This window comes from Borostomias antarcticus, assembly GCF_949987555.1.
Source record: "Borostomias antarcticus genome assembly, chromosome: 3".
NCBI classification, from domain to species: Eukaryota; Metazoa; Chordata; class Actinopteri; order Stomiiformes; family Stomiidae; genus Borostomias; species Borostomias antarcticus.
Window position 1 is genome coordinate 25,899,173 of NC_140236.1, and position 15,581 is coordinate 25,914,753.

At 50.5% G+C, this 15,581-nt stretch overlaps 1 protein-coding gene across 1 annotated transcript in view; it reads left to right on the forward strand.

Annotated features, from left to right (window-relative positions):
• lrp8 (low density lipoprotein receptor-related protein 8, apolipoprotein e receptor) overlaps window positions 1-15,581 on the forward strand; it is a gene marked incomplete at its 3' end in the record, with an annotated part of 194,081 nt that overhangs the window by 81,208 nt on the left and 97,292 nt on the right.

A 15,581-nucleotide genomic window follows, 5' to 3' on the forward strand; every position in this document is an offset into this window, starting at 1 on the left:
TTAGGAGTGGATGAGTGTTATGAGGAGTGGAGGAGTGATATGAGGAGTGGGCGAGTGATATTAGGAGTGGATGAGTGTTATTAGGAGTGGAGGAGTGATATTAGGAGTGGAGGAGTGATATTAGGAGTGGAGGAGTGATATTATGAGTGGAGGAGTGTTATTATGAGTGGATGAGTGATATTAGGAGTGGAGGAGTGATATTAGGAGTGATATTAGGAGTGGAGGAGTGTTATGAGGAGTGGAGGAGTGATATTAGGAGTGGGCGAGTGATATTAGGAGTGGAGGAGTGATATTAGGAGTGGATGAGTGTTGTGAGGAGTGGAGGAGTGATATTAGGAGTGGGCGAGTCATATTAGGAGTGGAGGAGTGATATTAGGAGTGGAGGAGTGTTATTAGGAGTGGATGAGTGATATTAGGAGTGGATGAGTGATATTAGGAGTGGATGAGTGATATTAGGAGTGGAGGAGCGATATTAGGAGTGGATAAGTGATATTAGGAGTGGAGGAGTGATATTAGGAGTGGATGAGTGATATTAGGAGTGGATGAGTGATATTAGGAGTGGAGGAGTGTTATGAGGAGTGGAGGAGTGTTATGAGGAGTGGAGGAGTGATATTAGGAGTGGAGGAGTGATATTAGGAGTGGAGGAGTGATATTAGGAGTGGAGGAGTGATATTAGGAGTGGAGGAGTGTTAGGAGTGGAGGAGTGATATTAGGAGTGAAGGAGTGATATTAGGAGTGAAGGAGTGATATTAGGAGTGGAGGAGTGATATTAGGAGTGAAGGAGTGATATTAGGAGTGGAGGAGTGATATTAGGAGTGGAGGAGGGATATTAGGAGTGGATGAGTGATATTAGGAGTGAAGGAGTGATATTAGGAGTGGAGGAGTGATATTAGGAGTGGAGGAGTGTTAATAGAAGTGAAGGGAGTGATACTATTAGTGGAGGAGTGTTATTAGGACTGGAGGAGGGTTATTAGAAGTGAAGGGAGTGTTATTAGGAGTGTATGGGGTGTTATTAGGAGTGGAGGAGGGTTATTAGAAGTGAAGGGAGTGTTATTAGGAGTGTATGGAATGTTATAAGAAGTGGAGGAGTGTTATTAGGAGTGTAGGAGTGATATTAGGAGTGTAGGGAGTTTTATTAGGAGTGGAGGAGTGTTATTAGGAGTGTAGGAGTGATATTAGGAGTGGAGGAGTGTTATTAGAAGTGTAGGAGTGATATTAGGAGTGGAGGGAGGGTGTTATGAAGGCCGGACGGCCCGTATCTGTTCTCTGAAAGCGGAGTGTGAAACTTTGATGAGTGATTTGCATCTCTGGACGCCTATGAAGAGGTGGTCTTTGTTGCTGCCCCCAAAGCTGGGACACTGGAGTCCCCTCCTCCTGGCGCAGTCCCTGCCCGCTTCCGCCAACACGGCATCCCCATCCTGTCATGTCACAGAGAGCACCTACTGCTAGGCCTTTCATTGCCCCCCCCCACCCCCAACTACCCCCCCACCCCCTCATCCCCGCTTAATACAGGGGCAAACACTGTCTCTCAAACACAACACAGTCCTCCTGGAAATCTCTTGCTCTCTTCCCAGGGGCGTTGTACCCGTTAGCCTCTCTGTCCCTCACAGTATAATCAGAAGTCAGTGTGTTTGTGTTTGTGTGTGTGTGTGTGAGAGAGAGAGAGAGAGAGAGGGAGAGAGAGAGGCATAGTATGATAGTGGAACACCATACTGTGTGTGCGTGTGTGTGTGTGAGAGAGGGAGAGAGAGGGAGAAAGGCATAGTATGATAGTGGAACACCAGGACTGTGTGTTTGTGTGTGTGGGGGTCAGTTTAAGGAACTAACGCTGGGGCTGTATTTGTATTCTAATGGAGGGGGTAGCCCTGGATACGCCTAGGTGATCGGGAACCATGTGGTGGGGAGGAAGTTGAGGGGCGCTTATTCCCCGAGCGTGCCTCAGAGACCCACGCTGATTAACACAGACTCACAATGAGAGAGAGGTAACTATGGGTCAGTCCCCATTCCCTAACACAAGCCCTAGTCTCTTCTCTCAGCATGGTCCCCAACCACAACACTTGAGATGCGAGGCAACTAGGATAAAGAGGGAAATGCATCCATATGGTTTGAGGGTTACTTATCCGCCCGTAGTTGTTGAGAGACATGAGAGATTAGGCCTAGTTGTCAATAACAAAGGGAGAACAAGAAGATTATACAAAGATATAAAGAGAGAGGCATTGATCCACATATTGTCAGCAGGCGTGGAAATCTGCATACGGACCCTGTGCCAGCTTCGTCTAGTCGAACTCACTGATCTGCCTCTTGTTGTCGAACCCACTGATTCCCTGAAATCGAAACGTCAGATCAGATGTCATCAGTACAGTAGTTCTCGTTCCGCTCGTCTTTCAAACAGACATGATTCATAGGCGGCCACAAAGCCCTGTCAAATGATAGTTTTTTCTCCTTCCCTCTCTAATGTTCCCAAATCAAGAGGCTTTGTAGGCCAATGGAAACAGCTTAGTCATTGTGTACATTCTTCCCCCAGTCAATAATGGCCGACATCTAGGCCTGAGAGGGATTAGGCGAGTCAACATGATTGCTTTGACTGCGGGGCTCGAGCTGCCGGAGCTCAGGGCCGTAGCGGCGTACCGGGCCACGCTACGCACAGCGGCGTGCCCTGCGAGGGGGTCGCAGTGGTGCCGCATAGGCGGGGCCAGCTGATTTCGGGGGTCTTATCAGTCACATGGTTTACCAAGCGATCTCACATTTTTGGGTGAGGGTTGGTCGCAAGACAAGACAACTTGCACCACAGTGGGCAGAGATCTGTGTGTTGCACTGGTCAAGACCAAAAGGCTGCCTGACCGATGGCCGTCGACGAAGGTCTTCGAACAAACGGGATGGTTCACCAAAAACCTCACTGTTTGTGTCAACATTGTTTGGGAGGTTTGGAGGCACAAAATGTCCACCGATGTCTCGGTGTACTCATTCATCCGTGCCCCTAGACGACAGTAACCATGGGCCCTCAATCTGGAGAGGCACTTGAGATGTCTGAACAGGAGGAACGAGGAAGCAGAGACGGGTCTGTGTAGCGAACCGATCTCGCCGCCAGCGCTTCTACCTCTCGCCCTTATTTTTCATTTCTTGATGTTTACCGTCTGCGCACGCTCACAATCCCACAGGGGCGATGTCCGCCGTTCTCAGGTCCTGGTCCGCCGTTCTCAGGTCCTGGTCCACCGTTCTCAGGTCCTGGTCCACCGTTCTCAGGTCCTGGTCCGCCGTTCTCAGGTCCTGGTCCACCGTTCTCAGGTCCTGGTCCACCGTTCTCAGGTCCTGGTCCACCGTTCTCCGGTCCTGGTCCACCGTTCTCCGGTCCTGGTCCACCGTTCTCAGGTCCTGGTCCGCCGTTCTCAGGTCCTGGTCCGCCGTTCTCCGGTCCTGGTCCGCCGTTCTCCGGTCCTGGTCCACCGTTCTCAGGTCCTGGTCCGCCGTTCTCCGGTCCTGGTCCGCCGTTCTCAGGTCCTGGTCCGCCGTTCTCAGGTCCTGGTCCGCCGTTCTCAGGTCCTGGTCCGCCGTTCTCCGGTCCTGGTCCGCCGTTCTCAGGTCCTGGTCCGCCGTTCTCCGGTCCTGGTCCGCCGTTCTCCGGTCCTGGTCCGCCGTTCTCCGGTCCTGGTCCGCCGTTCTCAGGTCCTGGTCCACCGTTCTCCGGTCCTGGTCCGCCGTCACGCCGTCCGTCCAGCTCCCCACCAGTGGGAGGCGGCTGTTTGTCCCCGGTGGCGGCCATGCCGCTTTCACGCAAGGCATTTCTCTTTCTTTCTAGCCGGTGATCGAGAAGAAAGGAGACAAAAGAGCAAACATTTGGACGTTTGCTAAAGAGAGGGGAGGGAGTAATGGGAAGGGGCGATGAGGGGGGGGCGGGGGGCGTGCCAGGAAAGACTAATAAGAGTGAAATTTGTATCGCTACCGTAGAACACAGAGGTGAGATCATCACAGAGGAAATACGATCACATGATTGCACCTCTCTGGGTCCTCTAACCCGCTTAGAGCAGCAGGAGGATCTCCTGAAAATATGGCTCCCCTTCTATCCCCCACACGTGCTACGTACACACACACACACACACACACACACACAGTAATTGGACACATTATCAATTACTGTTGGGCTTATTATCAAAATCAGTACTGGAGGGGTAGAGACAAGAGGCACACCAATGAGGAGTCCCACAGAGCCACAAAAGACCAGGAGCTAATCCTTCCTGCCGACAAGCAAAATCATTCATTTCAATTGCAAATGGATGCAACTTGAAAGCAAAAGGGAGCGCAAAGGTCACCATATTCTGTGTGTGTGTGTGTGTGTGTGTGAGTGTGTGAGTGTGTGTGTGTGTGTGTGTGTGTGTGTGTGCGTGCGTGCGTGTACATCCGTCTGTCCGTCCCATCTGTGTGTGTGTGTGTGTGTGCGTGCGAGTGTGTGTGTACATCCGTCTGTCCGTCCCATCTGTGTGTGTGTGTGTGTGTGTGTGTGTGTGTGTGTGTGTGTGTGTGTGTGTGTGTGTATGTGTGTGGATGGGGAACTGAATCGTGGGGGTAGGAAGGATGAGGAGGGAATTACAAGACTCACATGGGGCGTTCATTCATACAGTCAGCGTGGTGCACCATGGGAACAATGTTTCCAATAAAAGTCTTTTCTAGGACTGCTTGTCCCTCGCTGTTGACTCCATCAGTCACTGGCTGAAAGTAATTAGAGAACAGAGGGCTCGGAAAGTGACGTTGTTTGAACGTTCAAACTTGGTTTCATACAGAGCTATTACGGTGAAGAAAATTATCATGCATCAGTGTAAAATTTTAGAATGACTGTAATTATTGAGATTACAGTATGAAACATTCAGATATTTAATGGATTAGCACAGATCTATTAATGTGTGTGATTTAACATATCTTTTTGTTGTTGTTGTTGTTTGCTTATCTTGCCTATGCTTTCGTAGCTTTTTGCAAGAGAGCCAGGCAAAAAAAAGATGGCACACACACACATACACAGACTCACAAACACACGCATATACACACGCACATACACACACACATACACACACACACAGACACACACACACACACACACACACACACACAGACACACACATACACGCACACACAGACACACACGCACACAGACACACACACACACACAGACACACACACACACAGACATACACACAGACACACACACACACACACACACACAGACACACACACACACTGTACTCCCCGCTGACAGTTTCTCCCAGTCAGGAAGCTCAGCATGGAGGTGAACTGGGAATCACCTGCTCTCCATCATCTCTCTCTATCTCTCTCTCCCTCCCTCTCTCCTCTATCTCTCTCTCTCCCTCCCTTCGTCCATCTCTCTATCTCTCTCCCTCCCTCCCTCTCTCCTCTCTCTCTCTCTCTCCCTCCCTTCCTCCCTCCATCTCTCTATCAGTCTGTCTGTGGAGTGGGGGTCGTCTGGCTGTCTGGGGTATCATACAGTACAGTAACACCCCCTACCCAACACCTGCCTCTCCAATGTGTGTGTGTGTGTGCGTGCGTGCGTTTGTTGTGATACCCTGTGCGTTTGTTGTGATACCCCGTGCATTTGTTGTGATACCCCGGGCAGGGCAGGTAGGGTGGAGCACAACAAGGAGGTCGAGGCAGAGGGCTAGTTGGCGCTTTTAGCACGTTTATTGTGGAACAACCTAAACCATCAAAAAGGATCAACAAAACTCAAACGGCCGTTCCTCTCATCTTCCCGGTGTCCTCAGCCCTGCTGGGAGGAGTCTGGGACGGGCTACAGCCCCGCCCTCTGAAAGAGTAGAAAGAACAGAAAAAATTAGTCACTTAAAATTAAAAAATAAAATCGTGCCCACGAACCAGCATAAATACGCCGCCACCCGCATAAATACGCCACCAAGAGCACTCTACGCCTGTAGGCGGCAGTGTAACAAGACACATTAGCCGATCAGAATCCAGTAAAAGAAAAACAAAACAACGAATGAACGAATTCCTCTCCTCCTCGACATAATAAAGCAGTTGTATTTGCAAATGCAAACACACCAACAGACTTTGCACTAACATAAAAACGAACATCGCTTTAGCATCCATGATTGTTAGAGCACGTCAGAGGAGCAAACATACTGTAAACAAAGGTCGCACACCTGACGCAATGCATTTTCTGTAGCATACATGACGTAAATCTTTGTCTTCCTCTGTTTACATGCAAACGAAATAACAGAGTTTTCCTAAATCTCCACTTTGGCCGGAGTTTTTAAAACATTTGTTTTCAGTGGGTTAAAACCTCCGTTTACATGTAAACAACAGGTACAAACGCAGATAAATATCACCGGTTCCCCGGCTACGTGTAAACAAGGCCTCAGACTGCTGTTGGCTTCCCTGGCTGGGCTTTTGAAGGTGCGTGTGGCTCGTTAGTCGAGTGGCTTCAGCTGGGGCTCTCCCAGGCAGAGCCGATCGCTCAACCGGCCGCACCTGGGCGCCGGGGTTGCCGCGGTAACCAGGAAAGGCCCGTATACCCCTGTCCGCTACCTGTCCGCGCCGTCCACGGTGCCGAACCTTGGGCGGGGATGGCCTTCCGGTGAGCTCTTGGTGCAGGGCAGCCTCCTCCCGCCCTCAGGGCCCAGAGAGGATGCCACCGTGTGTAATGGACCGGCAGTAGTGGTGTAGTGGGGACGGTTCGTTAGTGTGAAAGGGGGTGTATCACCAGGGAGTTGTTAAGCAGATACTGCCACAGGGCTGGGGGGGGGAGGGGGGGTCAGTGATGTCATTAAAATGATGAAGGGGGAGGAGGGGGGTTAGGAGGGCAGCAGGGCAGGGCCTTAGGGGGGCTGAGGGCCAGTTGAAGAGAGGGGGTGAGGGGGGGAGGGAGGTATCACTGTCTGAATGTTGAGTGGATAAATGGAGGTCAGGGCCAAGCCGGATGTCACCCAGATGGCCTATCGTAGTGGGGGGTGAGGTGTGTGTGTGTGTGTGGGGGGGGGGGCATCCTAAGAGGCACATATGTCACCTCTAACGAGGAGTGGCGGAAGCAAATGACCTCATACTGTCCCAAGATAAACCAGTCACTGAACTGCTTCTTGGCAGAATATCCCTGCTCTCTCTCATATATATAAACACGTATACTACACACACACACACACACTTGTTCAAACACTTGTCAGAATGCAGCCACATACCTCTAGATATCCTTAATCTGACAACCTTCGTCACTATACTGCAGGATTGAGAATAATGGGCTGGCTTATTGGAAAGAGACCGCGGTCTGAGCTGCTAAACAGAGATATGACATTGTCTGTCACAGTGCTGCATACGATGACGGAGGGGAAGAAAACCTCCTCCACCCTGCACTGCAACAACGAGCCTTTCATCTTCTGCCCAATCACAAGCCTGCGAGGCTAATGCAGCCTGACGTACAGTAGAGAGATGCTGCTCTCTGATCTTTATGATTAGATAATCCACCCTCGCGTCTTATTTGCGCTAAGGCCACCGCCCTCCAGGGGTCGAATGCCATCAAAAGACGGGGGCGAGGGGGAAGAAAGAAAGGCCGAGTGGAGAAAAAAAAGGATAGAAGAGGCAGGAGATGATTGTGGCGTAGCGACGCAATTGTTGGCGGTCAATTCCTATTAATTTAATTTGGAGCGAAATGTGGCGTTGAACCGAAGTGCGTTTGGTATTTTGTGGGGGGGGGGCAGCTCTCTGCAGCGCCATGTAATGAGATAGGCACTAATGGCTTCTTTGTGAGGTTTACTGATACTGCTGCACGGTCTCCTCCAGTCATGATTTGATTGAGGAGCCTGAGTTTACAGAGAGAGAGAGAGAGAGAGAGGAAGAGAGACGCAGAGAGAGAGAGAGGAAAAAGGGAGAAGAGAAATCGAGAGTACTCGGGTGACAAAACAATTGTATTTTCTACATCATGCTCCAAGACTTGCCTCCTTTTTTCCCTTCTTTTGGCGTCATTCCAGGGTCAAGCTCCTTTGTGGCCCTGCTGTAAGGCCCTGCTTATGTAGCCGGTAGCACGGGGGTCCCTGGGGGGATGGGACGGGGATCTAGGAGGTCTCGGGGGGCTGGCGGTCTCGGGGGGGCATCTGCATCTGAGCATGACGCTGGGCGCAACAATAGGATGACACGACCAGGGCCACCCCTCTGGCCCAGGGCGAACACCCAGGATTCACTTGTGTTTCACACTACTACGATTACAGACACTGTTTGTGTGGGACTCTCTTACTACACTTCCTCCCTCACCTGTCGCTTCTTGCTAAGTTGCTTTGTACCTGTTTCCTGGAAACAATGTTTCAGAAGACAGTACCCAGAGTTCTCTGTTTTCAACAGGAGGGAAAGCGAGTAGGGTGAGAGGCGAGGTGTCAGACAGTTTTTTAAGTTTGGCTCATACACACACAGGGGAAGGAGATTAACCTTTGTCAGGCGAGCGTAGAGCTGACGAACGCTGCTCGCACAATCTGCTTTTGTGTTCAGATCTGCCATTGTAGCCTGGTCCTCCCGGGCTTGGAGATAAATCTGTCTGTCGCCCGATGATGTGTTGTTCTGTTCTCCTTCATCTGTCTGGGGTCTGCTTTCATTTCTTCATTTATAGATATGTTTATTTTCTGATGTGTGGGTGAGATGGGAGGCTTCCTTACCGAAAATAGCGTTTTGACGTACCCTGTATATCTCACCTCTCCTCACACACACAGAGAGAGAGAGAGAGAGAGAGAGAGAGAGAGAGGTCAGTGCTACTGCTAGCCTCATGCTCTCTCTCTCTCTCCTTAGAGACCTAGGCTCATTTACACCTCAAGCTCTGGCTTTCTCCATGTTCAGAGTAGAGAAACTGTAGATAAGGGATGGTTACTTTTAACGGGGGAGGGTGCCTCAGGCGGCGGTGTGTTTGATGATCTATCTCTGTGCGTCTCCTGACGTCCGGCCCGTAGACGTCCCCCTCACATCTCCAGGCCTTTGTAGTGCATCCGTGCTGGATCGGCTACCACACCCCCACCATCTAGCCTCTGCGCACACCGTATAGTCTTTCATGTAGGACCGCTGCCGTCGCCTCGCTGAGGTGCTGTAGGCTACAGTACTCCACAGCTCCCTCGCATCACCTGCTCTCGCACTCTCTCTCTCCTCTCATCACTCGGAATGCTAGATAGGCCTTTCATCTTCTGTGCAGACCCCTATTTCATACTGTGCCACCTGCCCCCCCCCCCCCACATCCCCACTCACGCACTCATTCACTCACTCACACACACTCACACACACACACACACACACACACACACACACACACACACACACACACACACACACACATGGTCCTATCCCTGCTCTCAGATTCCTCTCCATTCCTGCGAGGTTCCCCCACCTCCTGATTTACGGCCTCTATCGCTCCTCTGACACGCTTTGTTCACTGGCTGATCACAACGCCGCGAGGGGCCATCTATATCCTGTCTCCCTCTCCCTCACTTCCTCCTTCCTCCCCCGCCGCGCGCCGGGCCCGGCCCTGCCGTGGCGACCGGGCTGCGATGCGTCCGACGTGTGCCGACACTAACAGACGCCATCACAGCGGGCGATTAGCACTGGGGCTGCTCTCCTTTGTTTGTGCTCCCCGCAATTCAAGATGGCCGCCAGATGCTTCAATCCGGTAATGCCCGAGGCATTCTTATCTTAAATAAGCTTCTGGTTGCTACAGGCGGTTGTTTTGTCCCCGGGAAGGGCGTTTGGAGGGTACAGGATGTCACGTACCCTGATTGCAAGTGGTTAAATCAGACCTTGGATGAGTCAAATGGGCCCTTTGTGTGTGTCAGGCTTTGATTAGAGCCAGCCTGGCGTCTAGATCCTAATCACACCATCGCATCAGGCGCACGGGATGTTCTGGGATGTTATAGCGATGGTACTGTAGATATTTCATTTCACCCAGGACAGGAAATGGAGTGTGGAAATGGGAAGGACGGCGAGCCTCTGACCTTGCGCCTGTTCCACCAGGACGCTGCGCCTCACACCGACCCGCCGGGATGACGCCGCCTGTCCCGCGAGGCGACCGGGTCAGCGTGTGTAAACATGGCGGGTCGGCAGTGTGGATCAGTAATCAGGGCGGCCTCCGGAGCGTGTCATTGGGAGAATGTCCAGTGGCTCTGAGGTACGCAGGTTACCTCTTTCCCAGTGGGGTCTCAGGTGGGCCAGGGAATCGAGCGCAACAGGAAGGGACAGAATTAATAGACTATCGATTAATTGCCAATAAGAATTTACTCGAGTAAGATTTGGTTACTCGATTAATTGCTTGTTATTGGAACGGAACTTCTTTTCTTTCTTTTTTTAACAAACGTTATCAACGGGAGTGAAATGTAATCATGATTTAAGGTCTGACTGTAGTGAAGGCTAATTGGGATTCCTGGGCTTTCCCACATGTTTACCTGGGCTTTCCCACATGTGTTTACCTGGGCTTTCCCACATGTTTACCTGGGCTTTCCCACATGTGTTTACCTGGGCTTTCCCACATGTTTACCTGGGCTTTCCCACATGTGTTTACCTGGGCTTTCCCACATGTGTTTACCTGGGCTTTCCCACATGTTTACCTGGGCTTTCCCACATGTGTTTACCTGGGGCCTCATTTATCAAAGAGCGTGTAAATTCTGGTGTAAAAGAGGGCGTACGACGAAAACGCGGAAAATGCACAATGTAGCGTACGACGAGAATATTTACACGCTTTTCGGATCTATCAAAAAGGTCGTATGCCCTTTTCTGCACGAGAAATCCGAGACGGGCGGAGAATGGAGTGTACGCGCACGCGCCCCGTGTTCCGCCCTCTCCACGCCCAAATCCAACCATATATGGTCAAAACTATGACAGCGTGTCGGGGATACCCCGGAAGGAACCGACATAATATAGCGTGGAGCATTACGACAGACAAACGCGGAAAGAAGAGAAACTTTTCGGAGACGGAGGTGCATGTGCTTGTTGGTGAGGTCCACGCGAGGAAAGAAAATCATCTTCGGAAGGTAAGCTATTTGTACGAGCCTACATTTGTCTGATTGCTCCTAGTTTAGGTAGCCTACTGTATGTTCGTGCATCCTGTATGTGGCGTAGGCTACACGGACATGCTGTATTATGTGTGAGGAAAGCAAACATTCCACACATTCTGTGGTAGGCTATGATTGATTTAGGACCAAAAACAGGGAACGATAACACAGATGACCACTTCATAATGTTAGACCACATGAAACATTTTCCCCTCTGGGAAATGTAGACTCTCATCTAAATCACCCGGTAAATCACACTTAAGCATTTATTTGGCTGCCAACAGAAAAACATATCAATTGAATATGGCTACACAATGAAATGTTTAATGCATAATCAAGTTAACAGACAAACTCAAAGAAAATGACTGAAATTGTTTCTCCAGACTCTGACGTGGGGTGGGACTCAGAGGAGGGGGAGTCTGCAGTGGTCCTTGACCTGACGGTCGTGCCCCCGCCGGTTGCAGCCTCTACATCCAGCGCCACGACCTCCAGTGCCTCCACCTCCAGCGCACCGGCCTCCACCTCCAGTGCCATCTCCAGCGCCTCCGTCTCCGTCTCCACCGCCCACGCCTCCACCTCCGGCTGCCAGCGTCCCTGCCTCAAGGTTCCCTGAGGGCTGGGCTTCCTATCAGATGCTGTGCTGGAGGCTCATGACCCTAGAGGCCCAGAGGGAAATGGCAGAAGGGATTGGGGCAGTTGTGGGGCAGTTGTGCAGCAGTTGGTGGAGGTCACCACACTACACCACCAGAGCCAACAGGACATCCTCACTGCACTTCATTCCCTCACACATGCTGTCACGGACCTCACACTGTCACTCACTACCACACTCACGGACCTCACACAGTCACTCACTACCACACTCAAGGACCTCACACAGTCACTCACTACCACACTCACGGACCTCACACATTCACTCACAAACGCACTCACACACCTCACACAGTCACCCACCAACAGACAATAAAATGGTAGAAATGTGAACCTTACTTGTTTGTGTCTTCATAGCTGGCGCATGACCTCAGTGTGGGCCCTTTGGCCCCGCTGGTAAACCTCATGACGGGGAGGGGGCTGAGGGCTTGGGTCCTCATTTTGTGGTGGGGTCTTGACTGGTTCTCATTCTTATCAGCTTTGAATATACATCTTGGCAAACATAACAGAATGATGTACAAGGAGGGGACAGATACCTAGTGAAATTACTATTGGTTGCTAGTAAAAAGACAATAATGAGGGCTTGGTATAAGGTGGAACCCCCAACCAAGGAGCAGTGGTGGGTGTTGTGGAGGAGATTTATGAGATTTATTTATGCATTGAGGATGCAGGAAGGAAAGTTTGAAGGGAGATGGGAAAAATGGATGGATTATAGAAGGAAGTGTGATGATACCACTAGTATTAAAATTGTCATATTTGAGTAAGAAAAAAAAGCTGCATGGATGGAAGTACCCATAAGCTGTTATTGTAAGTTTTTATGTTTTATGGTATTGTCGTTGTATGGATGGAAAATGCTAATAAAGATTAAAGTAAAAAAGACAAAGAATATGTATCTTGGCTATGCACACACCAAGCCAGCCGTCACGCGCAGCGCCTGCCTCCAGTCTAGCCCTACCCTGCTGTGCGCCAGGATGAATGAGTCATGCGTGGAGCCAGGCCACCGTGCCACTACACTTGTGATGAGCATGTCGGCGTCACATATGATTTGGGTATTTATAGTGTGCACATTTTTGCGATTCACATAGACGTAGGCTATTCATTCAATGATGGTGCCCTTGTGTGGGTGCAGTCGCCATCGCCGTCACCTCTTTGGAGTTCTATCGAGTAGCGCCGGATTCATTTAGGCTCGCATTACGCACAGGAGGACTGTCATTTATATGCTTACCAAAGAGCAAACAGGTCCACATGATCACATATTAATGACAATCTAATTGGTCAATTATTGCCGTTTGATGGAGTGCCTGCATTAAGTGTGTGACATATAGCGCGGAAGGGTTTGGGACAGCGCATAGGTACAGTTTGGGGAACAAATCCATATCGACCCATGAATGAGCCGGTTAGAGGACACGTCTAATCTTGCATTGCGATATATGTTTGTGCTGAATTGGCCTAGTAGCCTACATGATTGTGCGTTCATGAACTGTCGCTCTTATTCTCTCCGTCAAACATAGTAATTCACCGACGCACCACCTGCGTCGCCAGTTCCCCCTGTGTTCAAGAAGGGCGTAGAACACCGTGTAAATCGGTACGCCAACTGGAGAGGTGTCCTACAAAAGCGCGGAGAAAGGCGACTAAATTTTCGCCCTTACGGCTTGATAAATCGCAATGTGGGGGGGGCAAATGGCGTACGCCTGAACTCGCGAAAAAGACCGTGTAAAAGAAGGCGTACCTCAATGATAAATGAGGCCCCTGGGCTTTCCCACATGTGTTTACCTGGGCTTTCCCACATGTGTTTACCTGGGCTTTCCCACATGTTTACCTGGGCTTTTCCACATGTGTTTACCTGGGCTTTCCCAAATGTGTTTACCTGGGCTTTCCCACATGTGTTTACCTGGGCTTTCCCACATGTGTTTACCTGGGCTTTCCCAAATGTGTTTACCTGGGCTTTCCCACATGTGTTTTTCTGTCGCCTCATCTGATCGACTCACAGCCGCTATTGTGGGTTTAGGGTCTTCCATATGGATGGCGTTCTCAAACACGTCTAGAGGTGCAGCTGGAGGAGGCTTTAAATATGTATGTGTGTGTGTGTGTTTGGGGGGGTGGTGGGAATGAGCCACACCCCATGGTGTGGGTATGTTAGTTTAGTAGCGGGTAGCCATGTTGCTCTGCATGTGTGTGTGTTTGCACATGTGTGTATTCTCAATGCGGCAGAATCAGGGGTGCTAGAGAACGGTCCGGATTACGGTGCCTGCTGGCGCTGGGACGTGAATGAAGACGACCTGGCGCAGGAACCACCAATCAGAACGCCACTGCCACCGCTAGCACAGGAACCACCAATCAGCACGCCACTGCCACTGCTAGCGCAGGAGCCATCAATCAGAACGCCACTGCCACTGCTAGCCAGTCAGAACGGCATTCAGAATGCCACCGCCACCACTAGCCCCGCGTCCGGAGGCAGTAAACTCACAGCAATCCAGCCACATCTGCCTGTGCTTCCAGCTACCAATCCCCTTCTGAGGATAATTAAAAGCATTCCGTAACGGATCACAATGCTGGAATCCTCACTTAGTCAGGTGGATAATGCTGTTTGCCTTCTATCGTGAGAAAGGGCTGCTTTTCATGGATTATGCTCTTTTTTTTGGGGGGGGGGGGGGGGGATTGATTGTTTGGGGGGGGGGGGGATTGATAGGTTTGCCCAGTCTGGTTTCTCTAGTCCATGTGCTGCTCACCCAGCCTGCTCCTCCCTCATCTGCAGGAGAGGGAAGGGTGCTGGTAAAGATCCGTGGTGGAAAGAGTAGCATGGTGGGGTAGATATGTGTGAGAGAGAGGGAGGGAGGGCAGTAGTCAGGGGCATCCTGTAGTCAGGGGGGTCCTGTAGTCAGGGGGGTCCTGTAGTCAGGGAGGTCCTGTAGTCAGGGGGGTCCTGTAGTCAGGGGGGTCCTGTAGTCAGGGGGGTCCTGTAGTTCGGGGCGTCCTGTAGTCAGGGGGGTCCTGTAGTCAGGGGGGTCCTGTAGTCAGGGGGGTCCTGTAGTTCGGGGCGTCCTGTAGTCAGGGGGGTCTTGTAGTCAGGGGGGTCCTGTAGTCAGGGGGGTCCTGTAGTCAGGGGGGTCCTGTAGTCAGGGGCATCCTGTCCTCCCTAGTAGGAGCAGGTCTTGTTATCAGGCTGTGTGTGTGTGTGTGTGTGTGTGTGTGTGTGTGTGTGTGTGTGTGTGTGAGTGTGTGTGAGTGTGTGTGTGGCAGAGAAGGGAGATGTAGGGAGAGTTAGATGGAATCCCTGATAACATGATGGAGGCAGAGAGAGGATTCGCTCAGGACTAATTCCCTGACACAACCCCCTGCAGATGCCTCTCTCTGTCTCTGAAATCCCCATATGCACTTGGACTTGTTACCAGAACAGCTTGCCTTTTAGATTTGTTTTGTTTTTTAAATCTCCAGTCTACCTTTAAATAAAATCTGAACAAATCAAATTGAAAGATTTTATCACAGCTGTTTTTTTCCTGTCACTACTTCATTCTTTTCAGAGGCCAATATTTACTTCTTATTTTTTTTATCGTATAATGTGGACTCCTATCTCTAGTATCCTTTCCTATCAATTGGCATGGTTTTTATGCATGTCTGGCAGCATGTACAGCAGATGACATGAGTGCTTTTATGTGTGAACAGACTCCCGACATTATTGGCCTGTATGTTATGGGTCCCCATGGGGGCATCAGTCTGGACAGTATGAATGGCCGTCCGAAACCAAGGCACATAAACAACTGGTTAAGTAGCTAGCCAGGCTCCCCATAGCTTCACACTCTACTGCTTAGCTTTTTTATTTTTTATTTTTTTATTTTATTTTATTGGTTTATTTGTCAGGGACAATGCACATTAATAGACAATAAATCATGGGTACAATAAATCATAAATGAG